The following is a 21,580-nucleotide window of genomic DNA, read 5'->3' as shown; positions in this document are numbered from 1 at the left end:
CCAAGATGACTCAGATCCACCGTTATTTCTAAAGTTGACTTGATCTGAGATTTTCTTAAATCCCACTATTTATCTTTTGGATGCCCACAGTGGCAATGAGAACACTGATTTACTTAAAGGTATTAGAACACCTCCTGAAATACGGATCACTATTTTTTTTTTAAGTGTTCCCAACAGTAGAAATCTTAACAATGAACTGAAACAAATAATGAACTGAATCATCATCATTTTCTGTAATATTATTTTGATATTTTTTACTTGCTTAGGAGAAAGTTGGTATTTACTTTGATATGTATGCAAAACATCCATGGAAACAGACCCTTCATTCACAGTTCTAGAAGTGATTGATATCTTGCAAAGTCTAATAAGAGTATTTTCTATATCTGGTAAGTTGTTACAGTTACCAGTTTGGTGAATTAAAATCCAAATTCAATTCTACTAAAATGATTGCAATTAATGTTTTTTCTCTAGATTCACTGGCAACTTCATTAGCATTAACAGCAAGTCACTGGTCTACCTCACTGATGAAAAGACGAAGTCACTTATTAAGCCATTCATTACATCCATCAGCATTATACTTATGAGTTAAAATCCTATCCTATGAAAGGATGAAAGGAAAGGAATAGATATCAGAAACCCAGCATTAATGAACCCTACCGTTAGTAAATCCACATGTAGCTGCAGTGCAGGACAAATAAAGCATCAAGATTAAAGCTTTGAGCTTTGATAATTACATAAATAATGAGAGAGAAAATAATTTTGAAAACCTCACTTAGAAATTCTGGCAATGTCTTTCTAAGTGGAAATGCAAGGAGTGTTTAAAAAATGTTCATCTTTGCCTCAAGGCTGTCCTTTGAACAACAGAAGTATGGAACACCATTACTTTAATTCTCACTCAGCCTTTTTAATTCAATATTGAAAATATAACTTTTCATCATAAAATGAAGGTGTATGCTTTGTATTTCTTACAATTACTTTTATTGAAAGGGAAATAAAATCTCATGATTTGGGAAACTGTGAAATAAATCTATATATTACTGATTCCCCAAGTCAACTGCTACAATTTAAGGCTTTAATATAAAAAAAATATATATATACTGAAAGGTGAAAAAAAGAATTGAGAACTTATGTGACCAGTTCAGCTGTGTATGGTTGAACATGATTACTAAGATTACTAGCCAGATTACTAAACTCTCTTTTTTTGAAAAGTGGAAAGGGAGAAATATCTGGTATTAGATAACCTGCTGTTTTAACTAAAATGTTCTCACTGCATAAAATAGTGCTGTTGAAATAGAAGGGGATGGTCATGCTGTGTATCATGAGGAAGGGTAGAGGTAGTCAATCCTTTAGCTGAAATGTACAAAGTCCCATACGTTAATTATGACAGTGAAAATTCAGTGAACATCTGTAGAAAAAAGTTTCATAATTATTCAGTGCACTAAGAAAACTTGAGGGCGCTTTATATTCTTCTAGCAAACAAAAGGATATTGAAGATGTCAAACTATCTGGTTTTGCCTTATATAAATAATTTATGTAAAATGCATTATGGTCTGACATTTTAATAAGAAAATGTGGATAAAGTGTCAAAGTGGAGTAGGAATGACTACAGACAAGCCTGTCTATGGCCTATCTTTGCCCTACTGTCTACAATATGACACTAATAATAATTTTCTTAACTGCTTTTCCTGGTGGCATAAATAGGGAGAAATAATGCAATAGCTTCTTGCAGAGGGGAGAAAAAACATGAAGAACCAAGCAATAATAGGGGAAAATGTTTAGAGTAACATATCTAATTTGGCTGGAATACAAGCGATCACTGGTACAGATGATCTTGAGTGAAAACAAGAATGTTTTGGAAGTCCATCTCACAAAATCATCAAAACAATAGAAATTACTAAATTTTCTGTAGTGGGTTTATTAAATACATACAGCTTTAACAAACCCAATTTATTTTGTAAACATGTTTGCTTTTGTAAAGTTGCTTTTACACTGGCAAGAAAGTCTCCAGGGCATGATGTGCACTGTGTGAATGCTACTTGTTTGTGCACTGTGGATTTTCTTCCCAACCCACTTCTCACCTAGAGCATTTGGCTAGCCTAGCTCAGCTCTCAGTCAGCAAGTGACATTAATTATCCACTGTAAAGTGGCTGTGAGCTGTTGATTAAAGAAATGACTCAATTCCTGTGTGTGCACCTAGCATCAATTATAACCTGCATCTATAAAATCAGGTATTTCAATTCTTCCCACAATATCACTGCTTTTAAATCTCTGCACTATGTAGGAATCAACACTTTTAAGAGACTAAAATATGACTTAGGATACCTTAAAGGGAGTTTCAGTTCTAAAAGCTTGATTGCTAAGGAACTTCTGAAAAACAGGTCCTGTCTGAGACAGTATCTCAAAAGCTCTGCAGGGTATAATCTGTGAAGCACAGTCCTTAGGACAATGCTTCCATCCTGAAACCTTTACACTTTCCATCAGTCACAGTAAGAGTGTATTTTCCACCTAAAATATACAAGCAGTGAAGGAAGAATGAGTGTAGCAGTCAGGTTTTGAGTAAAGACAAGTATCTAGCACTGGCAGTCCTTCTGAAAAGCTCTTCTCCGGACTTTTTTTCCATTTGTCTATTGCAGTTGCAGTTTTGAGTCCAAGTTTGCTCCAAATCTGTCTGACAAAAGACACAATGAATAAAGAATTATGGTATAGGCTTGAAACTCCACTTTCTGTTATTGCCTTGGCTCCCACAACAGAAGATTTAAGTCTATGTTATGCTGATCACTATTGCTGTCCTTTTCATTGAGCTCCCACTCTGTAGCCACCTGGGTCACAAGTGCTATGATAGTAAAACAAGACTAAGATTACCACAGAAATTATCAGGGGGTTGGAGCACCTCCCTTATGAGGACAGGCTGGGAGAGTTGGGGTTGTTCAGTCTGGAGAAGAGAAGGCTTCAGGGAGACGTTAGAGCGGCCTTCCAGGGGCTACAGGAAAGGTGGGGAGGGACTCGTCATCAGGGGTGTAGGGATAGGGCGAGGGGTAATGGCTTTAAACAGAAAGACTGTAGATTTAGATCAGATATAAGGAAGAAATTCTTCCCTGTGAGGGTGGCGAGACACTGGCACAGGTTGCCCAGAGAAGCTGTGGCTGCCCCCTCCCTGGAAGGGTTCAAGGCCAGGTTGGACGGGGCTGTGAGCAACCTGGTCTAGTGGAAGGTGTCCCTGCCCACGGCAGGGGGTTGGAACTACATGATCTTCAAGGTCCTTTCCAGCCCAAACCATTCTATGATTACTACTGGTAACAGATATGAGAAATTCTAGTGTGTGCAACACACCATTCTTGTTCTGGGAGTTGATGTAACTCGGAACATATGTAGGTACATGGAAGAAACATGCTTCTGGTGCTTTGTCTGGGACTCAATCACATGAAATCGTTTATACATTTTGCTGTGTAATGATTGACACATATAAACAGATTGATAGAGGCATAATCAGAGAGAAACATACAGTATATATATATTTTTAAGTGAGAAGTAACTTCAAGGGGAAAGGTAAGAGCATACTTATTCTAACTTTCATCTAAGTTCAATGAATATAAAATGAAAATTTCTGGAAAATTCTCTCTTCTCTAGTTCATCTTTCTTATTTTAATAAATTATGTCTTTCTTACATGCTTTCTGTCTTTGTTGAAGATGGCTGGTGTTGATGCTACCTGAGAGTGAACCTTTTATGCTTTTAATTGCATGTAATGACAAATGCAAAATGATAAAACAATCTGTAAGCAGCCATTCCACCTTTTCCATTGATTTTCTGTACTTTACCTTTCATAACTAAAAACTAGATTTGTGTATTAGTACAGATACCATTTGCCTAGTACTTTAAATAGGCAACTGATGCTTTAGAAGAAACAAAAATGCTACCTCATGTTAGTTTGTATACATATATGTAGATATATATACTCTGCATATCTTTAACAAAGACCAATTTAAAGGATTTCAACTTATATATATACAGTTTTTTCCCATTGAATATTTACAAATTCCTCTTATTTTCTTAAGACATATAATGAACTCTAGGAGTACATTAAAGAATTTGCAATCACTGAGAAATCAACAGTCCCCCACACTCAGCTCTCCCCACTCCATCCTAATGATGTGCTTGGAAAAAAAACACTAACTCAATTATAAAAGAAAAAAGTACTAATTCCAACTGTTTCTTTTCTGTCTAGAAGTAACCACCACTAAACTGGATTGGCTGTTACTGAAGATTGGAGGAGTTCCACCACATTGGCATTTAGACAGCTTCAATGAATATGCAATGCTGAGAAGTCACTTTAACAAGTTATTTTTTCACATATTGTTCCTTCTTCCTCCTAGTAACAAATTCCCTTAATAATAAAAGGTTTAGCACTGAAATGGGGCAAAGCAGCTGTAAGAAAATTGAAAAATGTGCAAAGAATATGCTTGCACAACTTTGGCTTTATCCATCACGTACTTACAAAACTATCAGATTTAAGCAATAAAGAAATGGATTGATTCATGATGCAACTTACTGACAAGTACTCTATTCCTTTTGGCTTTACTCTTGTGACTCTTAACATCTGTGGCTTTCACACAGTGAAGAAGCCAGCTATATCAAATTTAGCCTCTCTCTGAAATCAAATATTTAAGTATCAGTGATCTCAAGTAAATATGCTTCACACATTCCACATTAATATTTTACTCAGTAAAAATGTAGATAATAGCATAATCTCATCATTTAAATCTGTAACCCAGTATCGAACAGAAAACCTCATACAGTATCTTACCTCCTCTATACCTTTAGTCCTGAATTGTTCTGACCTCTAACCTTTGCTGTCAGAGTTTACACTACAGGAGAAGGAAAATAAAAAAACCCACCCAAACAAAAAAACCAAAGCCCCAACAAACAGCTCTCAAACCTATCCTACAAACCAGATGAAAGCCCTGGCTTGTAAAGATGACAAAATAATTGCAGCATCGAAACCAGCATGACTTTGTTGCTCAAGTTTTGCTGAAAAATCTGACCTGAGGGTTCCTCCTCACTGAAATATTCTAGATCCTCATGTCTCCTTGAGCTCTGCTGCTATTAATAACATGTGCAGCAGGGCTTATTCTGGTCTCTGTTTTGGGGTTTTTTTTGGTGGCTTTTTTTAAAGTTCTACAAAGGAATGTCCGTTTCCTGTGACGAACATTTATTCTCATACTTGATTCTCTACAGTTTTAAAAGAAAAAACATAAAATTCTGTGTCCTCATTGAAGATTGGTTGTGACACAAAAGCATTTTTTCTCCCCCCTGCACTCACATTTTTATGTGCAAATGTCCTCAATGTTCAAAGTGTTTAGTTTTAGTCAATGTCAACCTCCTCTACAGTAAAAACTAAAATGCACCACTTGAACCATTTCAGATAGAAGGAGGCTGGCTTGAGTGTTTCTGAATATTATACTTTCTTAACTGGTATTCAAGGTATTTCTCTGTTTTGTAAGAGAAGAAAAAAAAAAAAAAAAAGTAGTCAAAGAAATAGAGAAAGAGGACCAAATCAGGAATTCATGCATATGTTACATGAATGCAATCAGGTGAAGTGCATTTAAACCCCTGGATTTCAAGATACCTGATCTATTTTTCAAATCTTGTTGATACTGAAAATCTCAATTACCTGAAATAATTTATTTTCCTTGAAAATACACACATAAATAATATCAAATTCCTCTTTTTTAATGCTATATGTGAATACTGATAGGATACAAAAAATATTTTTTATGTAAATGTATCAAAAATATAATACAATCCCTTACTGTGTTCAAGCAGGACAGACACCATATAGCTAGTAATCTTCAGGGAGAGACAAATCAGATTAGTGTACTCATATATTGCCTAATGCTATCAATCTCTGCTTGGAATCTGTAAGAAAGGCAATAAACAATCATTAGAAAATTAATGTGTAAGAGACTATAGCATTATCTTATTATGTGATTTGCACTAATGGGGCCAATCTGTATACAGTGTTCTTTCTCTTGGGGAATCATTAGATGTCTGAATCATAAAACATTATGTGGAAGAACAGACAAAGCTTTACAAAAACAGTTTTATACAAAGAGGTAATTAGATGTAAAGGGCATAATGCTGATAGCAATTATTGCTGATAACCTGAAAATACAATGGACTTCAGTACCTACTCCACAGTAGTACAATTTTCTATTAGAAGCTACATTATATTTCACTTATACCTCTCTTAGTATGAACAGCTTCTTCCTAATATTCGATACTACTAACAACCAAATCATTCTAGATTACAACAGCTTTAACTCTTACACAATGGTTTGTTAGCCAGAGAAATATTAATATAGTAGAAAAAGAAACTATAGCACAGAGAGATGCCACTAGAGGTCACAGAAATGACCAAATTAGTAGTAAATGTAGAATCAGAAATCTGTTTCCCAGTCTGGTGCTATCCCACCCCAGATGCTCACCCTTACTGAGACAAAACTTTCGTAAATGAGTTTCCTTTGAGAGGTACAAGATTTTTGCCAACCTAGTAACTAAAATTAGTGACATGATCCATACAAAGAAATGCATCTTCTCTTACACCTTACAGCAGCACTCATTAAATGGAAACTTTCATCAGGCACAGTCTCCAGGAGCTGGTATCAGTGTGCACTACTTTGAAGTGGGTTAACATATCTGAAATATTTGACGTTTCCTGCTCCTTTTCCTTGTAACAATGGTACTCACATATCAATTAGCATTTATTCACCAATTTCGTCTACAAGATGGTAGACATATTACTAGTATGGCACGATGTCACCAGGTTGGCTTTTAATCTATAAACCACACAGGAGCAAGCTGTAAAGGCTCTGCTCAACACAGAAGAAACAGTGTTGAGTGATGGCCTGTGTTCAGATAGCCTGGAAATTAAAAAACTATCAAGGGGAAAGTGCATGCCTTGCACTTCCAATGTTATTGTATTAGGTCCTTTAGCCCAGATGACCCATCATCATTCTAAAGATGGAATTTGGAACTAAGAAATTTTCTCTGAGACAATCTAGAGATATAAATACTTATAACATAAAAGAGGGGTTTTTTCCTGCAATACAAGAACATGACTGAAGAAGTACAGTCCTTCAAATCATGATTATACCTAACCCAAAACTATTCTCATTTTGAATAAATTACCATGGCTTTAGGATTCAAATATACAAAGGCATGTACTCATGGGCAAGCATTAAGATACACTTTTATGAGGCATTAATGATACGTTACAGCTTGTCACATTACAAATCACGTTCACCAAAAAAATAGCTGAATTCAACAATCTTCTGTAACACAGAGAAATATTTACACTTAGGACTGATACTAGAAACTCACTGTGACCTAAACATTTTTTCCAAGTAATAGCATTTCGATAAAACCAAGCAGCACAGTAATCAAACCCCTAGTTTATAAATTGCAACACACTGAAATAGTTTAGGATTTTTCTTCAGCATCATAAAGAGCTTTTTAAATTCCAGTTCCACTGGAAAAGACCTTCACTTGATTACTCCTATATGAAATTCTTTCCCTCAGAGTTTCCTTTGAATGAAGTTTTGTCTCCCACTTTGGCAAGTCAATTTCATGGTTTTATATTATATTTCTATCATGTCTCTTTGCTGGGCTACACGTGCTAATACCCAGAGCAGCAAACCATGATAACAGAAGACAGCAGCAACACAGATTTCCATACAGCACGTTGCCAGTCTTCAGCATGCTCTCCTTCTGTTTTCATAAATGTATACAAGAAAAAGAAAGTTTTGATTCCAGCACTGATTGCTTTTGAGTAAAACTTGTTCTTTGCATTGTTCTAAAAAGACTGGAACTTTTATTATCCTAATAAATTAACTAAAAAAGATATCTCTGTTGCAATCATGTTACATAAACATCTCACTGATAGAGATATATCATTAGATTATATTTAAAGCTCCCATATGTCACTAGAATTCATGCTGAAACGACCTTACAATGCAATCTTTATGACAGATTTTTGTGGATTAATCAGTTTCCACTTTTCTCTGACATTTTGTTAAAACTTTAATACTCTAAGCACCATCGTTTGACATGCTTTCTGCCACTATTTTTGCCAAGCATGAGCATACATTACAAAACAGTACATGTTGCTCTTTGATTTACATCTTTTAGCTAGAAAAATATTTTGCACTGATACTGCATATTGTGTTAAAAGTACTAAGCTGAATAGCACTTTATTTTATACACGTGCGACTTTGTTTCCATGTTTTGCTACTTTTATCACAATCTGTTTAGATAGAACATGTTAAAAATATGAAACTTACTGTTTAAACATGCCACTACTACCTTTCCCTGTCATGAAAGAAATCTGCTAAGGTTAATCACAGGAAAGACTAAGGAGCAGGACAGAGTACAACACATAGCAGAGAGAAATAAAATGATGATGTTTAAAGACAGAAAATGGACAACCTCTTTCCACTTTCTGGGCATAGATCATAGATCACACCTTATGCAAGTGCACTGGCCGAGGAGGTCCCTGGCATATCCATGTTTGAAGAAATAGTATTATTCTGCCTTCTTCTTGAAAGTTGAAATTTTTTCTTGGAAAATCTTAGGTTAAGAAAGATGAGTCCCAGATTTGAAACAATGGATAATGAGAAACCACATGGCATGAAGAATCCAAAACTAGATTTCTGTTTCATCCCTACATGTTAATCTGAAAGATCCTGGAAATAATTGCTGCAATATGGCATCTTTAAACGATGCAGCATGGCATTCCCTCCCTTGCTGAGTCCATTCTGCAAAGAGAAGTGGAACCACAACATCACCATTTCTTCTTCACGCTAGTCTCCTTTGGGAAATTAGGGCCAGCTATAACTATTACCTGACTCCCAAAAGAATGATGCCTATTAAGAACTGAAAGAACATTAAAGGGAAAAAAACTAATTTCCAGAGCAAAACATTGGGAGCAAACCAGCATTAACAGAAATATATTAGCTCCTAAACAGCATCCCAGCACATTGCCAATTTCATGAACTCCCAAAAGCCAGGAATACTGACAAACTGAACTTGCTCAAAACCAGCAATATCAGTGTTAGCTCCAGAGGACATTAAACAACAGCTTTCCAACAAGTCCACGCTTCCTGGATTATAACATCACATGTTTTAATGGGTTTTTTCTTTCACTGTCATAAGTAACAGAAACAATAAATGAAACACACACAGTACTGAAGCCAGATCATGCCTGCAGGTAGTAATTTCTCCCTCAGAAAAAAACCCAACCAAAACCACTAGTTTCTCTTTTCATTCATTCTCTTTTAAGCTATTTTCATAGCACAGAAATTACACACACAAGATAATTGAGACATGATACCTACTTCCCAGGGCTATTCTGGAGGAAGACCCAACACAAATTTACAAAGTCAAAGGCTGTAAAGCTCAACCTGTTCTGCAGCTCCAATACCCAAAGATGTCTCCTTTATGCATACTTAAATACCACCCAATAGGAACAGCAATATACTTGTTGTTTACTGATCCCTGTATGCATCTCAAGAGGAAGTATACCCCACCACATGCAGAAAGTGTAGATGACCTTCTACTAGAAAATAAAGCAAAACAACCTTTACTCTCTTGAAATCTGAAAAGGGAAAGGAGGGGGGGAGGGAAAGGGAGAGGAAAGGGCAATGATACAGGTTACACTCAGAGATACTTATTCTAGCTCGGCTTCAAACTGGTAGGAGGGAAATGCAAATACAGTCCTTGAGTAAGACATGTCAACTTCTTGAACTGTTTGTCAAGGCTTACTTTTGATTTTTAATCAACTATTTATACAATGATAATTTCATGCTGGTATATCCATCTGCCATTCATGCAAAAACTATTTATCCGCAAGGTTAAGGGCAACTGTATCTCCACAATTCCTGTCAAAGTGGGTTTTTTTGCTTGTCTTGAAAGTCCTCCTGTGGGTGGGCTACAGTGGGTGAAAGAGCCACAGTCTCTCCCTCATCTCACTATAGTTATCATTATTCTTTCTCACCCCCGCCATCTTCACTTTGAACTTTCACTGCTGCAATTTAAGCTCTTTACTTCTTGTACTAACCATCATAGAGAACAGATTATCCTCTTCCTCTTTGCAGTACATTTTGTATATTAGAAGACTTAGCCCATCTCTTCCTTAGATTCCTCTTTACCAGAACAAACCCCATTCAATCTTTCTCATAAATCATGTTTTCCAGATCTTGGATTAACTTCATTGATATCCCTTAGGTATTCTCTAATTGACACAAATCTTCCTTGAGCTGCAGTCCTTGGAAGGACATAGCCTGACCACCGAGTGCTCGCCACTATGGAATGAACAGAAAAATTACTGATTTTACAAATAGCACTTCCATTTATAGATCCTGATGTCAACCTTACCATTGTCACAACAGGCTGATAAGGAATCAGTGTCACATTGCAATCCATGGTATCTCCCCAGGGTTGGCTTTTTTATTTTGTATATTTATTTTCCCACACCCCTACCATGGACTGCCATCTACCTAGTTATTTCCCAGTTCTGAGGTGCCATTCTTAGGTGTAAAATTCAGAATTTCATTTTTTCAGACCACCTCTCTAGCTAGATGAGAACCTTTAAAACCTAACTCTATCCTTTCAAGCTACTCAAATGTTTAGGCAAGTTTTGTAATTTTCAGATCATTAAATGAAAACACTGAAGATGGACTTGATTCAAAATTGTTTCCTTCCAGTAAACTCAATAATCATGTTCATTCTGTTATTTTCCAAATGTGGTTTTATCTAATCTGTGTTTCCCCACCTTGTTTACAAGAATGTCATTCAAGACAACATCAGGAACCTTATTAATGTAAAAATATAGGACATCTACTGCCTCCAGCAAACTACTCTGCTGTTCAGAAATGGTCCAGGCACCACCACATGGGATCCACTCACAAAAAGGGGTGTTAGGTTCAAAATGAAAAGACAGTCACACAAATAGGAAATATTTGCACTGTGGCAGGAGGAAGATATATACAGCTGGCCAGCTTTTCAGACTAGAGTTTTAAAAATAATAATTGGGCAAATAATTCTGTTGCTCATTTAAAATCATTAACATTTCCAACTCTTACTGTGACTGCCTAGAGATGATTTTTCTCTGGAGACTGTGACTCTAATGGTGCCATTGTGCTGGCAGCAGCCTCGAGGGCTCCTCAGTTGGCAGCAGAGGGTGCAAGGTCTCACTGTGCTGCCAGATTTACAAATACTCTGGTGCATGTTTTATTAAAGAAGGTTTGGAATAAGGAGAGCAATCCCTTGTTGATGATTCCAACACAGGAACTCAGAAAACAAATAATCACAGGTTCACCACCAAACTGTCAGTAGTAAAACAGATGACACTCCCCATAATGTGGCAGGGTAGACACGCAGACTGCATTAACTCCTAACATTTGTGCCAGTGCCACTGAGCAGGACATACTGTTAAAGGCAGTAAGGAAAAACCTAGAAATACCTTTTCTGAGTGAGGCATGCATTATTAATCCTCTTAATAGATATACAGGGAGAAGCACGTGTATGCATTTACTCCTACAAAGGAAAATGGTGACAGAAAACAAGGCAGAAAAAGACAGGACAATCAAAAATCCAAACAGTCTAGAATTCCTTTTATGACCAAAAAGGCCACTTGCCAATTTTCTATAGGTAGGAATCCTTTTAGGAAAACCTCCAAGAAAATGTTTCAGGTTTGGTCAAATGTATGGACATACTTCAGAGGACATTTAACGTGTCTGGAGTTACGACACAGGTCACAAGGAATTTAAGTACTCAGCATATCTAGAAATAACATGGGACCATGTGAGTAATCAATTTGGTTTACAGTCGATGGATAACAGCTGCTAAACTGGTGCTAGGCTACCATCCTGACATTGTGGGCTTTATTACCAAACTGTTGGGCTGTGAGTTCACAAGAATGTGGACTTTGTGGAGCTTTAAAAAAAAAAAACAAAAAAACAACAACAGATGCTTTAAGAATGGGTGAAATTTTACAGATACATGTGAGACTTTTTTCACTGGTCTGTGGTAACCCCAGCCTTCTTTTATATAAGAAAAAACAGTGGTCAAGACAGATGTTCCCCCTCATTTGTAGACTGAAGATTAATAAGAATGGATACTCTTAAAAATCTGAGGTTCTAAGGCTGGTACTCTGAAAATAGTTTAACAGAAGAGATGGAAGAATTAAGACTGACCATGTGAAAAGAGTGAAAATGAAAACTGAATTTAAAATGTAAACTTGGGACCAGGGGAAAAAAACAACAGCTAGAGCAGAGGGGAAACTCATGCAGGCCCCTGAAGCAGGGAAACTCCGTAATCTGCATTAAGATCCTAAAAAGCATCTTCTGTGTGTAAAGAGCACGGCAATGAAGCATTAAGTATATGACAAAAACTGACAGAGTGAAATTCCTCCTTGTTATAAACAAATTATGACAGAGTGCTGCTGACATAGGGCTCTCCTCTTGTTCACACAGCCTGCCTCATGACCCTTTTCTTCCCCAAATATCCCAAAAAGAAAACAGAAAACTTGTATTTTTAATTCAGATTGAAAAAAATTATATATAAATTACTTTCTTATATTTGTTTTTAACAACCTGAAAATTCACATCATCAACATCAAGCATACATAACATGTGAACTGGCTGGGCTAGTCTTCAGGAAGATGCTAGCTTTTCTTCATGTTCCAAAAGGGGAATACTGTGTAAGCCATCAACTCCAATAGGCCACCTTTTCTTTCTTAAAACATCCCCAAACCGACAGGACTTTTTTCCCCATTCTTTACTATCATCAATTTTCAGAGAAGTCATACAGAGCATACAGATAGGTAAAAAATGGATGAGGAATGAACAATAACCCTGTCCTATAGCTGAAATATTCAACCATTAGGAAGATTTATAGGAGCACAATCATACTTTCATAAGACAGCATATCTATCCTTGCAAAACAGAAATTTCTGAGATATCTGATCACACACATCCCAAGGTCTTTTTACAGTAGCTTAAACAACTTAAAACACGACAGTATGTAACTGAGCTGCAGACACCCAGTAAATAACACCCAGTAATTTCCTCATCAAAAACAAAGTTACAAATAAAGAGAAGTTAAATTATATTTAAATACGTTTAACTAAATTGTTACATTTATTCTGAAAAACAGACAACACAGTTTTACAAATTAGTATTTATTTTTGCGTTTCTTCCCTTAATCGTAATGCTGTATTGTCAAATGTGGCTATGTTGATCAATTTAGAAATGTCAGTCAAGAAGGATTTCATGCTACGTACACTGAAGCACTAATGCCAAAGTTAGGAGCCTGCTCAGACAGTCACAGGAGACAGGTCCCTCTTGAGGACAAAACAAAGCACCAAAACCTGCCTTGTCCAGATGGCAGCTCAGGGCAGACTAACCTCCCAACTTTGACATCTAACATTAGCCATCATCAAGAGACTGCACAAGTCCCTCTCTGAACAGTAAAAATCTCATTTAGCCACTATATCATACCGATGACAGCAGAATGCTTCTGCGGGTAAAACTCAGTACACTAGTGACATTTTCCCATATTTCACATTCTCATACAATAATGTGGAATACAAATGCGTTTATTAAAGGCTCTAGGTATTACCACACATCAAGAATAACTGGTATTATGAGAGACCAGCAACATTCAGCTCAGAAGAGGTACACACACTTTCAGACCATGTGTTCCAGTTGCAACAATGATGTCTTTAGATGAGAACACCTCTTTTTATAGAAATGTCTTTAAATGGCCAGAGCTTTTAGTCAACATTTATTTGGTCAGATTTTAATGAGAGATAAGGAGTCTACCTTTTTCTGTCATGAACCCCTCCGTTCATATTGATCAGGCATCAGCCAGAATTTTAAAGTTCCACATACACTGTAGGATGCACTGTAGAATGACACTGAATTACTACTGTTAGATACTCCTTTTTGCAGACAGCTGCAATGCAGTGGACAGATACTAAGATAACCAAGGGCCTGAAAATAGCCCAGGTTAAAGTACACAGAGCTCCACATCAGCTCATCTGCCCTTCTTTGAGTCTGCAAGAACAGATGCACGCTATCTGCTAATTATCTTCCTCTGTGCAACTGATTCCGATATTTTGCTCAGATATTTTTACTGCATACTTTGATATTTTTATCATGATTGGAAAAACAATTTAGATAAGGAAAGATCTAACTAAAATGCTTGCCTACCCATCATCCTCATAATTATTTAAGGCTTACATTTATCCTTCCTTTGGAGGCAGTTTGTAATCTATTCTGAATAACTCACCAGGGATGATAGTACTCATGCTGATAGCTGAGCTTACTTCTTCGAAGGTCAGACACTCATGGAATAGCCAATATTCAGAAGCAAATTAGGAAATTTGGAGATATATTTGTCATAACAGAATGATAGGCCCTTAAAATAGCACTTATAGCAAGGTATTATCTCATTTTTAACAGACTGAGTTCATTTTTGGCTGGTCAAGTGGTCTCCTGTTAACTCAGGAACATGTGGAACCAACAATGCTGTATTTTCAGTCCCAGCTGGAGTCTCCCTAGTGAGCTTTGCTCTACCTTCTGGCTAAAATACTTTCCACAATCATCCAAATCCCTGAAGGGAAAAAGGATTAAAAAAAACCCAAACTCAAAAACAATACCATACAAAACAAGCAGCTGCTCTAGGTTGCCTAAATCACTGTATTTAAGGAAAACACACTGCATTCAAAACCATGGTATTTTCCCAGTAAGAGCAAGTGATATCACAAAATTACATTGTTTCTATACAACCTGAGATCCTTCTTATCTCCAGAGCAGCCATGTTAATATCACAGTATTAATTCAAGATAATGCTTTTCTATTCCAAGAAGAAACAAACTTACAGAAGTGGTCACAAGAGCTTGACTCTGTGGGAGGTGCTGCCTTATGCTCAAGCAGCAGACAAGTGCACCAGCCCTTCCAAAAGTTCTTCTTCCAACAGCAGATTTCATACCCAGAAAAAAAGTGCAGTACTCTTCATAAAGCAGAGACAGAAAAGCTGCTTAGCATATAGTTTTACTGGATAGTATCTCACAGGTACAGCAATACAAGAGAACACTTTTTTTTTCATTAGCCAAGTAAATTTTTACCATATCTAACTGCCTGCTTTTCAGCATGATCTTCATACTCATTCTACTTGTAAACCAGTGACTTTATGCACTGAAGAGTGAGCAAAAGTAAGACCACGGTTGGTTCTACCCGACCACTAACAGCACAGAAAGCTAAAACAGCAGGCATTTTCCCTTAAAGAAGACAGAATGACACATGTAGGCTACTGAAACTAGTACTGTGTCTCGAAAAGAAGGAACATGATGATAAATTCCAGCACGTTTCTCCTTGTCAGGAGTAACATTTCCTACTGTTGTCATCAAATCTTACCCGAATGCAAGACTAAGATCACTTCATGCTAAAGGTAGTAAACCAGATAATAATTCTGCTCTATGTTCACAACCAGATTTGAGACAATTACTACACTGGAGTTATTTAAGAGAAATACAAATAACCCCTCATGAGATCCTTGAGCACTGCTGTACAATGAGAGTTGCTACATTTTCCTAATCTCATAAGCATACTCTCAAACTAACTGAGAATATTCAGATTAAATTATTGCTTTTACCATGCCAAAGTCCATGAAAAAACATACACCAGTATCATGTGCCCAGCTCTTCTCTAGTTTGTCTCAAGAGAGAATATGTCTCTAGACATTTAATACTGGGCTGACTTGGTTTTCCTTAAGCATACTGACCAAGAGAGATATTACAGCTGATTTCTTTTGCTTCCAAGACAAAATGCCAAATGAGTTTTATGTTTCAAAGACTGTGTCTGATAGGTACCTTGTCTCCGTACTCCACCTTGGAAATGAGTAATTCTCAGAACCACACATGCCACCCCCCACAACAGTATTTCACCTTCAGAATTAGCCTGTGACACAAACTTGGTTTTACAGCTGAGTGTCAGCTGTAAAAAAGACAAAATGAATGCTGCTGTTCTCATGTGCTTCTGTAGGGAGTGGTGCAAGTTAAATAACTATTCCTATTCATTTGTGCTGATGAAACCACAACACATTTCAGGACTCTACATAGTTACTGTACATAGTTAATTTTTCCTCTAAATATGAGTGCTATGACAATGATTCAAGAGATTAACTTAAAGAACATCTACAGGCTTTTTTTTGTACAATAGCACAGGTACAGTCACTAATCTTTTTTATTAAGTTGTTAAAATATTATTTAGATGAAGCTAAAAATCTTGAATTCATTGTTATTTATAGACTATTTAGCAAGATCTCTCTCTCTGTATCATACAACAGAGTTTAAAACAGAACCAGTATTGGAGTATTTTTAAAAAAAAATGCTTCAGGGAATACTTTTTATTCATTGACTGGACCTTTCAGAGAATTTGAGTAGCTCTCTAATCTTGCTGTCACTGAAATCAGTTGGTGATATATCATTTATTTATCATTTCAGAATATCCCAAAGTACTTTTGAACATTGCCAGAAGGCCAAAGCTCAAGTTTGATTCAGACTAGAGAGCTCCCTGTAAAAGCAAGCAATTTTAAGATACTTTAAAGTATGAAAACGTGTTAAGATGCCTGTTCATATTTGGCCATTAAAACTATGAAAATCATCCTTAAATAGTAATTACATCAATGTATTTACAATTTGATATTTGGTAAAATTATGACCATACCATATGTAACAGGCATAATGACCTTATTTATCAAGTATCTTTTTTTTAATTCCTTAAAATCAAAAGCAAGTTGGCATCCAGTCACAGAACAAAGTGTCTCTGAGTACAGTTTCAAGGCCAAATATGAGCTAGTACATAGGTAAATATGTGCAAATAGCAGCCCACTGTTCAGCTGCAAAAAGATTTATCTTCAAAAAAAAAGTGACCGTCTGTACATGCATCATTCAGTAAACCAAATTGACAGGAATGTGCACAGTACAAATGCTACTTATATTTACATCACTTTCAAGATCTCCCATCCAAAATAAAGATTTTTTTGAAAGATATATATTTTATATAACAATTTTTTATACTTAATTTTTTGTATTTTTTCTATGTAAAAATAGAAAAATCAGCTGCCAAGGATTCCAATCTTGCAGTCATCTTGTCTCAGCAGACTTCAGAAGTTTCCCATGTTTTACTGTGTTCAGAATTCCTTTATACTCATAATGAAACACACAGATACAACAGTTAAAAACACTTTTATTTCTTTCAGAAAGCTAACATATTTAGCAAAAACCTTGTAATTTTATAATGAAAGTAAGTTTCACACACCCATACAATCAATTCCACAGTATTACCAGCAACATATGAAGAGTCATTGTAAAAGAAAAAGAGAAGGCTATGCTGTATCTAGCACATTATAGGATACAATGCAAGTTTGGACACAGCGAGGTATAGGTTTTTCTGCGCTCATAGCAAAGTGTAAACTCCACTTCTTTACTCCCATCTTTCCATAAATGAAGAAAAACAGAAATTAGCAAAAGCTAGTTCTTCTTGGCCAGCAAGTGAACAAACTTTTGATAGGAACTTTGGTAGGTTTTGCAGGAGAAAAGTATCATGCATTTACCTAATAAGACTGTGATCTTTCTGGACTTGCAGAAAATTGTCCTTGGATCCTGAAAGGAAAATCATACTCTAGTTAGTACATGTATACAGCACCACCAACACCAAGTATGCTACAGCAACATAAGCTACTTACAGCATAAATGTATTGCACTTGCAGCACTTTGATGCTCATCTGCTCCCCTGCACGTTCACATTAGCTGTATGTGAAGAATGAAAAAGTTCCTTGGCATGGATACCATCCCTAGGAAAATAATTCTGACAGAATAGGAGTCACCAATGTTAGTGTTTCTATTACTCATTTTGCGTATGCAAAGAAAAGGAGATAGAGAGGGACCATAGGTAAAAAGAATCTACTGTTGTGTTCTCTGCCCCTTTCCAGAATTTCCCCAAAACACTGATAGAACATGTGTCAGGTAACAGGTTATAAAGGTCCAGACACAAAACCCCAAAGGAATAAAAGCAAAATTAACAAGCAAAAACTTAACTTACCAGCATTTCAGTATCACTCGGGTTGTCTGTGTAACATTTTGGTACAGATCAGTCCTCCAATAGTAAGCTGCTAAAGACACTTGACCATTCCAGAAAAAAGAAATTCCCGTTTTCTTGAAGATGCCCTGATATGCACAGATGAGCTCACACACAGTAAGATGCAGGCACCTGCTCTGCTTTTATGAAACTAGATCTCATAGCAGTCCACAACAGGTCTTTGCCTTGCACAAAGCTGTGTCTGCTATTGAACACATGCTCACTTCTAATACATGTTGATTGTCAATTAACTGTTTCAGACAAGAGGATAAAAGCAGTGATTTTACCAGAAAATTGTTGTATGAGGTTATGCAAAAACCGTCACATACTTGGATAATCTCTTTCTCACATCAGTAAAGAACCTGAGTTCAGCACAGTAGTTGATTCCATTCATAACTGTAAAATACTACTGTTACAAGTTGTTATTTCCAATATTACATAGTCTTCTCTAGAGCACAGTACCTGTACACATAATTTCAAAGCGGAAAGGTATGTTCTTAGACATATGGCTGAATACTGACTTCCATCAATTCCTTGTTTTTTCTGTTATGTCACCCTGTTGTTATGTGAGATTATTGCTTAGGCTGAGGTAACATCTCAAAGTATGGCTACAGTAACACATCAATCACTAGATGAGAAGCTTGTATGATAGCAAATGTAAGCAGTGTATTGCCCTGCAGCTGAAGAATAGAAATGTGACATACCACAATTTTCAGAGCTGTAACCTAACCAAATGTATTTCCAATATATACCTGTAAAGCTGACTATTCATATCTGTGCTCCGTACACAAGAAAGATAACTTATACATTGTGCAGTTACTGAATACAAAGAATTCTTTTAGATGTGTATAACAAGAAACATGTTACATTGCAATAAAAATTCTTAGATCATTATTCAGATGAAAAGAATCCTTATTCTGAGAGTTTTGAAAACTTAACAAGAGATTGAGAATGACAAGGTATACAGAGATATTTCAATCTATACAGTGGGAATAGTATCTGTGTAACAATCAAGAGATATAGATCAGATTACATCACACCAGAAGATCATAAATAGAAGGAAAACTATATAGTTGAACTCATTAACTCAAAGATGCCTTTGTCAAATTATGGGGCTACTTGTACAATATATTTATTCAGAGCGTTCTCATGATAGTGTCATTCAGTTATATGACTTACTTTTTTACAGTACAGGTTGCACAGCACTTACATTCTATTTCAGATTAGTAGTGGTAAATACTTATTTCTGAGGCAGATGCAGCATGCCAGGACAGGATAAAACAGATAGACAACGTGGCCCCTTTCCACAATTGCAATGAAAATTCTTCACTGTTAGGAGGGTCAGGCACGGGAACAGGTTGCCTAGAGAGGTTTTGCACTCTCCATTCTTGGAAGTTTTCAAGACCAGACTGGACAAAGCCCTGAGTGACTTGGTCTGACCCCAGAGCTGACCATGTTTTCAGTAGGTTAGACTAGAGACCTCCTGAGGTCCCTTCCATCCTGAATTATTCTTGAAGTATGTCTTGAAATATAAGCACATATTAATAATCTACTTAGTGACTTCTCTTTCCCCACATAAAAAGCAACATTGAAAACAATACACCTAAATTATAATGTAAGAAAAAAAAGCAAAATGCCCCCAACTTTTTTATAAATACAACATAAATGATTGAGACTATGATAGCTATGGTTTCTTTCAACTACTTAGATATCCCTTCCTTTATAAATGTTCTTTCACAAAACATATTTTTGAGGGCATCTGAGAATAACAACAGTATTATTTGCGTTTAATTTTGACTCAGAACAGATGCACATCATGAGAAAGTTTATCTAAGAGAATTTTTCATACATAAAAGATACAACTCTCTTGAATTTCCATCCAAATAATTTTGGAGACTGTGTCAAATACATACTGAATACTATGAGTGGCATATGTAACAGGAATATTTCTAAATCTAGAATAATTTCCTTGTGTAGTATTCCTTTCATGACTTGCACACCAATGCAATGCCTTAGCAAATCTGCAATCACACTTTCTCACATCAATTATAGTAGCATTAGACTGATAGAAGATGACAACTAATTCTAGCACTGCCAAAAGTTGCATAATACTATGACTGAATTCTTTTTAAATGAACTACTACTATGGTAAGCAATACTAACTCTGAACTCAATATATAGATTTAAGACATAGGAAAATGGTACTGCATTCAGTAACGGAAAGTAGCTTTTATTTTCTAGACACAGGTGGAATTTGAACAGTCTGAGCTACCAGTACCAAATAACATGAGCAAGTGAACAAAACTGACTTTGTTTCACAAAGCTCTCATCATTAGAAAGGTGAAATATACTGATCAAAAGAATGAAAAGGTTGCGATGTTTAACTTTGTCAACGCTTCTGCTAGTTCAATTTCTTCTCTGTTGTTCCACCAAAGTAAAATAATGTTTCCCAGGTTTGTATACTTGAAAAGTCAACCCTTCTTCCACTCAAATTCAGTGACATAATCAAAAGATCTTATTCACCTTGGCTTCTATTTGCTGAAACAAAAACAATGAAATTGTTTTCCTTTCCAGTGACCAAAAATGAAATATTTTGCATTTGAGCACCAGTAAGAAAAGTAAAGGAAATTCAGAGTTTGGGAAAAACAAAACAAAAACACCCCCAAAACCACCCCAACCCTGCTGGAGACTACAGATATTTCTTCTCTTTAATAGGAGCCACTGAGGAGGGTTAGGCTCACATTAAGTCCCAATTCCTATTCTAGAAACTTAGGCCAAATAGAACACTATCAATGGAAAGTGACCCAATACAGAGCACACTGCAAGTCTGGTCATTTGGCTTGTCCCTGAAGCAGAAAATTCAATTCTCTTCAAACAGAGGAGTAACCTGAATGAGCATTGCAACATCTCTGACTGCTTTCAGTGGGGAAAGAAGGGATACTGTTTCCCAGTGTAGGGTATGAGTTGTTAGTGTTTTGTTTGCTGTTGTTTTGTAAACAGGCCAAAACTGCTTGTCAAATTTCATCTGAATGCAGTTTTATGATGACTCAAAAGTCCTTCCCCCACTGAAGTGAATCAGCATCAGCATAACTATTTGAATTGCTGTCAGCAGTGGCCAAGTGCTAATACAGATCAGACTGATAACAAACAACTGATTTTAAACATACGTAAACTAATTTGATAAATGAAGGACAATTACAGTTACCCAAGAAAAATACTTCTCATTGCTGAAACATCCTGATGAGTAAAAGAGTACTGGAAGCCACATATAGTACTGCTTATTATTTAAATTCCAAAATCTAAGGTATCCAGACAAATGTTTGTCTCGGTCCTTAAAATTAGGGATAAATACTTAATAAACTATTTTTTGAGATAAAAGGAT

The 21,580-nt window shown here is 36.3% G+C and overlaps 1 protein-coding gene across 5 annotated transcripts in view; it reads right to left on the bottom strand.

Moving 5' to 3' along the window:
* Nucleotides 1–21,580, bottom strand: part of GABRB2 (gamma-aminobutyric acid type A receptor subunit beta2) — a 170,181-nt gene that overhangs the window by 45,352 nt on the left and 103,249 nt on the right. The window lies entirely within an intron of this gene.

The sequence above is a fragment of the Strix uralensis genome, chromosome 14 (genome assembly GCF_047716275.1).
Source record: "Strix uralensis isolate ZFMK-TIS-50842 chromosome 14, bStrUra1, whole genome shotgun sequence".
Lineage (NCBI taxonomy): Eukaryota > Metazoa > Chordata > Aves > Strigiformes > Strigidae > Strix > Strix uralensis.
The sequence above is the reverse complement of the archived record's forward strand: the minus strand, read 5'-3'. Positions and strand labels throughout refer to the sequence as shown.